This window comes from Solanum dulcamara, chromosome 5 (genome assembly GCF_947179165.1).
Source record: "Solanum dulcamara chromosome 5, daSolDulc1.2, whole genome shotgun sequence".
Lineage (NCBI taxonomy): Eukaryota > Viridiplantae > Streptophyta > Magnoliopsida > Solanales > Solanaceae > Solanum > Solanum dulcamara.
Window position 1 is genome coordinate 26,670,067 of NC_077241.1, and position 6,954 is coordinate 26,677,020.

A 6,954-nucleotide genomic window follows, 5' to 3' on the forward strand; every position below is an offset into this window, starting at 1 on the left:
CCACTCGAACCCTTCTCAGAAGATCAAGGTTGGTCGGCGGTGCACCCTTTGGGGGGATCCCACCAATCAGCTTACTTATGCTTTACGGGTTTACTCGCCCGTTGACTCGCACACATGTCAGACTCCTTGGTCCGTGTTTCAAGACAGGTCGAATGAGGAGTCCACAGGCCAGCGTCCGGAGCGCGTAGATGCCGAAGCACGCTAGAGGCGTGCCTGCCTACTATAATTGGGGAGACGACGTTCCACAGGCGTATTAAGAGCCCGGGCTATGGCCGCCCCCTCAATCCACGCTGGTCCACGCCCCGAGTCGATCAGCGGACTGGCTCATCACCGTTCCGCATCCGACTGGGGTGCATCGCCGGCCCCTATCCGCTTTCCTCCCGACAATTTCAAGCACTCTTTGACTCTCTTTTCAAAGTCCTTTTCATTTTTCCCTTGCGGTACTTGTTCGCTATCGGTCTCTCACCTGTATTTAGCCTTGGATGGAATTCACCGCCCGATTTGGGCTGCATTCCTAAACAACCCGAATCGTAGACAGTACCTCATAGTGCGATAGGGTTCGGGCACAACGGGGCTCTCACCCTCTCTTGCGCCCCCTTCTAGGGGACTTGGGCCTGATCCGCCGCTGAGGATGGTTCTCTAGACTACAATTCGAACGGCGGGGCCACCCAATTCTAAGGTTGGGTTATTCCCAGTTCGCTCGCCGTTACTAGGGGAATCCTTGTAAGTTTCTTTTCCTCCGCTTATTGATATGCTTAAACTCAACGGGTAATCCCGCCTGACCTGAGGTTGTGGCTGCGGCAGAAAAAAGAGTTGAGATTCCAACCACCACTTGCCGCGATGTCCGTCGATGTGGACTAGTATTTGGGCCAGCTGCGGGCTGAAGGTGCACGGGAGGCAAATATCTGCCCCACGATGCCCTAAGGTGTGCAGGGGGCGACGCGATGCGTGACGCCCAGGCAGACGTGCCCTTAGCCTAATGGCTTCGGGCGCAACTTGCATTCAAAGACCTGATGGTTCACGGGATTCTGCAATTCACACCAACTATCGCATTTCGCTATGTTTTTCATCGATGCGAGAGCCGAGATATCCATTGCCGAGAGTCATTTTGGTTTCGAAAGAAGCACACGTCCCCCCGCGTGCTCCGCAGATGGGGTGCAGGGGGCAAGCCCTCAGTTCAGTATTCCTTGGCGCTTTCTGCGTTGGGGTTTGTTAGTCGCCCAAAAAAATGAGTGCGCAAGCACGCCGTCGGGGACGGGAGGGATACGCGCGGAGGGGGTTCTAAAGCACCCCCCACGCGCGCCTCCCACGGTGTTTTGAACGTGTTCGTGGGTCGTCTGCCCTATAGGTTTTGACAATGATCCTTCCGCCGGTTCACCTACAGAAACCTTGTTACGACTTTTCCTTCCTCTAAATGATAAGGTTCAATGGACTTCTTGCGATGTCGCGGGCAGCAAACCACCTACGTCGCCGCGATCTGAACATTTCACCGAATCATATAATCGGTAGAAGCGACGGGCGGTGTGTACAAAGGGCAGGGATGTAGTCAATGCAAGCTAATGACTCACGCTTACTAGGAATTCCTCGTTGAAGACCAACAATTGCAATGATCTATCCTCGTCATGATGAAATTTCAAAAATTACCCAGGACTAAGGGAATCACAGACCTGTTATTACCTCAAACTTCCGCAGCCTAAAAGGCCGTAGTCCTTCTAAGAAGCTGGCTGCGAAGGGATACCTCTGCATAGCTAGTTAGCAGGATGAGGTCTCATTCGTTAACGGAATTAACCAAACAAATCGCTCCACCAAATAAGAACGGCCATGCACCACTACCCATAGAATCAAGAAAGAGCTCTCAGTCTGTCAATCCTTACTATGTCTGGACCTGGTAAGTTTCCCTGTGTTGAGTCAAATTAAGCCGCAGGCTCCACTCCTGGTGGTGCCTTTCTGTCAATTCCTTTAAGTTTCAGCCTTGCGACCATACTCCCCCCAGAACCCAAAAACTTTGATTTCTCATAAGGTGTCGGCGGAGTCCTAAAAGCAACATCCGCCAATCCCTAGTCGGCATCATTTATGGTTGAGACTAGGACGGTATCTGATCATCTTCGAACCCCCAACTTTTGTTCTTGATTAATGAAAACATCCTTGGCAAATGCTTTCGCAGTTGTTCGTCTTTCATAAATCAAAAAATTTCACCTCTGACTATGAAATATGAATGCCCCCGAATGTCCTTGGTAATCATCAGTCCGATCCCGAAGGCCAACATAATAGGACTGAAATCCTATAATGTTATCCCATGCTAATGTATACAGAGTGTAGGCTTGCTTTGAGAACTCTAATTTCTTCAAAGTAACAGCACCGGAGGCATGACCCGGCCAATTAAGGCTAGGAGTGCATCGCCGACAGAAGGCACAAGACGACCGGTGCACACCTAGAGCGGATCGGTCGGCCCATCCCAAAGTCCAACTACAAGCTTTTTATTGGCAACAACTTAAATATATGCTATTGGAGCTGGAATTACCATGGCTGCTAGCACCAGACTTGCCCTTTAATGGATCCTCATTAAGGGATTTAGATTATACTCATTCCAATTACCAGATTCATAGAGCCCGGTATTGTTATTTATTGTCACTACCTTCTCATGTTAGGATTGGGTAATTTGCGTGCCTGCTACCTTCCTTGGATGTGGTAGCCATTTCTTAAGCTCCCTCTCTGGTGTCGCCAAAGAGATGCCCACCTCTTTGAGGGGGTAGCATAAGCGACTAGCGGATGTTCGCTTTTGCGAAACTTGAGGCCCGTAAGTCCAAAAATTCTAGATTCTCTCCAACTTCAAGCTTTATTTTCTCCTTCAATTCTTAGGCAATTTGGGTGATTCAAGAGGCTACATTGTGTAGAATTTCAAGAGGAACCCAGTGGTATGTTTAGAATTAGCAGTTGAGGCTTCTTTTAAGGTAATTCTTCTTTTTTCTTCGTCTTTAGTGTTCTTGGGATATATAGTTTATCATAAATGCATGAATGGTTTGAGTCTAATTTGGGGTGTGAATTGTATTCTCGTTTGGAACATGAGATGGGGGTAGTAGTTGGAGACTATTCTCAGAGTCAATTATGTGATTTCTGGAGCAGGTCCCATAATTCTCACTTTTTGACTCATAAATTAGCCCATCTTTGAATTGGTTAATTTTAGTGTCATAAGGATCGTATTAATACTGTGGTTCTATTATTGATAGCATGGAAGCATTTGGATACCTTTTAGAAGGGAAAAGCTCTAGTTCTATGAGTTGAAGCGCGCACGGTCAGTCTATAGATAGTCTACAATTTTTCCCTTCGTGAGACTGAGGATGTTTAGGTAATTTTAGATTAAAATATATGAATTAGAGGGGTCGGGGTGTCGAGCATGATAAATTTCTAAAATTCATGTCCTAGGCATTACTTTGGGAAATTGTTGGACTGCTTAAGCATAACTCTTGTTATTATTGATCATCCATGCCTAGTGACGTGCGTTGTGCTTGTGGTTATATGTTTGGAAAGAATATTTGGACTTAGTCTTGGTTTAGACTAGTGTTGCCTTAGACTTGCGTGAATTTGGTATTATTGGTCCTTTGAACTTCTCCGAAGTTATTTCAGATGGTTAGTTCCCTATAGACTGATATAGCATACTTGAGTCTAATAGCCTGAGCTTTATCTAGGTAGTAACATAGCTTATGATCTTACCTCCACAATGCCTTATTCTCTTATAGGTCTTGTATCACTTGGTTCTTAATTCTGGAAGTCTTCTCGACAATTCTGCTTGTTTATGGTTCAGGCTAGAGCGATGTATTGATGGAATTCAATTTGGGGATACACCCCATGATGCTCAGTGGGTCGCTGATTCTAATTTGATTCAATCTATTAACTACAGTTATCCAGTTAAAGACTGTGGTCCATCTTACTTGTGTTTGGATCCTTAGCTATAGTTACCCGATTAAAGTCTTTGGTCTAGCTTACTTGTGTTGGACCCTTGGCTACAGTTACCTAGTTCAATTCTTTGGTCCATCTTACTCGTGTCGACTCATTAGCTATAGTTACCCGATTAAAGTTCATGGTCCAGCATACACGTGGTTCAATTCTAGATTCCTTATTGAATCTTCGATTCAAGTCTTTATCTACTCCAAGCTTCAGGTTAAAGCTTCAGGCTTTTAGGAAGGTTCGGTTCAAGTTTGGGAAATTGGTGGTATTATTGGAACACTATTGGCTTTTTTCATTTTACTTCTACTATCCTTGCTCATGTTGGGCTTATGGGAGTCCGTTTCGGTTGTTATTTTATACTTATGCACAAACATACCGTTCGAGTTAATGGGAGCTCGGCGGATTTAGCTAGATTTTTTTTCTTATTTGTTGAGGATGCTCATGTACATACCTACGTTTACTTCTTTCCCTGTTTATGATTATGGTTATATTATTGCATTTCAATTTACTTTTTCTTATCTTGCTCAATTGGCCTATGATGCCTATTGGATACCTATTATTTAAGGACTCATACTACACTCTATATTTGTTTTCGTGATATAGGTTCGAGTACTAGCTACCAATGTTAATTCGAGCCAGTTACTAGGGGAATCCTTGTAAGTTTCTTTTCCTCCGCTTATTGATATGCTTAAACTCAGCGGGTAATCCCGCCTGACCTGAGGTTGTGGCCGCGGCAGAAAAAAAAGTTGAGATTCCAACCACCACTTGCCGCGATGTCCGTCGATGTGGACTCGTATTTAGGCCAGCTGCAGGCTGAAGGTGCAGGGGAGGCAAATATCTGCCCCACGACGCCCTAAGGTGTGCAGGGGGCGACGCGATGCATGACGCCCAGGCAGACGTGCCCTTAGCCTAATGGCTTCGGGCGCAACTTGCATTCAAAGACTTGATGGTTCACGGGATTCTGCAATTCACACCAACTATCGCATTTCGCTACGTTTTTCATCGATGCGAGAGTCGAGATATCCATTGCCGAGAGTCATTTTGGTTTCGAAAGAAGTACACGTCCCCCCGCGTGCTCCGCAGATGGGTTGCAGGGGGCAAGCCCTCAGTTCAGTATTCCTTGGCGCTTTCTGCGTTGGGCTTTGTTAGTCGCCCAAAAAAATGAGTGCGCAAGCACGCCGTCGGGGACGGGAGGGATACGCGCGGAGGGGGTTCTAAATCACCCCCCACGCGCGCCTCCCATGGTGTTTTGAACGTGTTCGTGGGTCGTCTGCCCTATAGGTTTTGACAATGATCCTTCCGCCGGTTCACCTACAAAAACCTTGTTACGACTTTTCCTTCCTCTAAATGATAAGGTTCAATGGACTTCTTGCGATGTCGCGGGCAGCAAACCACCCACGTCGCCGCGATCTGAACATTTCACCGAATCATTCAATCGGTAGAAGCGACGGGCGGTGTGTACAAAGGGCAGGGATGTAGTCAATGCAAGCTAATGACTCACGCTTACTAGGAATTCCTCGTTGAAGACCAACAATTGCAATGATCTATCCCCATCATGATGAAATTTCAAAAATTACCCAGGACTAAGGGAATCACAGACCTGTTATTGCCTCAAACTTCTGCAGCCTAAAAGGCCGTAGTCCTTCTAAGAAGCTGGCCGCGAAGGGATACCTCTGCATAGCTAGTTAGCAAGATGAGGTCTCATTCGTTAACGGAATTAACCAAACAAATCGCTCCACCAAATAAGAACGGCCATGCACCACTACCCATAGAATCAAGAAAGAGCTCTCAGTCTGTCAATCCTTACTATGTCTGGACCTGGTAAGTTTCCCTGTGTTGAGTCAAATTAAGCCGCAGGCTCCACTCCTGGTGGTGCCTTTCCGTCAATTCCTTTAAGTTTCAGCCTTGCGACCATACTCCCCCCAGAACCCAAAAAATTTGATTTCTCATAAGGTGTCGGCGGAGTCCTAAAAGCAACATCCGCCAATCCCTAGTCGGCATCATTTATGGTTGAGACTAGGACGGTATCTGATCATCTTCGAACCCCCAACTTTTGTTCTTGATTAATGAAAACATCCTTGGCAAATGCTTTCGCAGTTGTTCGTCTTTCATAAATCAAAAAATTTCACCTCTGACTATGAAATATGAATGCCCCCGACTGTCCTTGTTAATCATCAGTCCGATCCCGAAGGCCAACATAATAGGACTGAAATCCTATAATGTTATCCCATGCTAATGTATACAGAGTGTAGGCTTGCTTTGAGAACTCTAATTTCTTCAAAGTAATAGCACCGGAGGCACGACCCGGCCAATTAAGGCTAGAAGTGCATCGCCGACAGAAGGCACAAGACGACCGGTGCACACCTAGAGCGGATCGGTCGGCCCATCCCAAAGTCCAACTACAAGCTTTTTATTGGCAACAACTTAAATATATGCTATTGGAGCTGGAATTACCATGGCTGCTAGCACCAGACTTGCCCTTTAATGGATCCTCATTAAGGGATTTAGATTGTACTCATTCCAATTACCAGATTCATAGAGCCCGGTATTGTTATTTATTGTCACTACCTCCTCATGTTAGGATTGGGTAATTTGCGTGCCTGCTACCTTCCTTGGATGTGGTAGCCATTTCTTAAGATCCCTCTCTGGTGTCGCCAAAGAGATGCCCACCTCTTTGAGGGGGTAGCATAAGCGACTAGCGGATGTTCGCTTTTGCGAAACTTGAGGCCCGTAAGTCCAAAAATTCTAGATTCTCTCCAACTTCAAGCTTTATTTTCTTCTTCAATTCTTAGGCAATTTGGGTGATTCAAGAGGCTACATTGTGTAGAATTTCAAGAGGAACCCAGTGGTATGTTTAGAATTAGCAGTTGAGGCTTCTTTTAAGGTAATTCTTCTTTTTTCTTCGTCTTTAGTGTTCTTGGGATATATAGTTTATCATAAATGCATGAATGGTTTGAGTCTAATTTGGGGTGTGAATTGTATTCTCGTTTGGAACATGAGATGGGGGTA

General features: G+C 45.8%; 2 non-coding genes across 2 annotated transcripts; both read right to left on the reverse strand.

The window, feature by feature from the left end:
- Nucleotides 1-949: 949 nt before the first annotated feature.
- Nucleotides 950-1,105, reverse strand: LOC129890858 (5.8S ribosomal RNA). The gene has a single exon (XR_008767054.1). It is a non-coding gene; the product is annotated as a 5.8S ribosomal RNA (ribosomal RNA).
- A 3,722-nt stretch (nucleotides 1,106-4,827) lies between these two features.
- On the reverse strand, nucleotides 4,828-4,983 carry LOC129890857 (5.8S ribosomal RNA). The gene has a single exon (XR_008767053.1). It is a non-coding gene; the product is annotated as a 5.8S ribosomal RNA (ribosomal RNA).
- Between the last annotated feature and the right edge of the window lie 1,971 nt (nucleotides 4,984-6,954).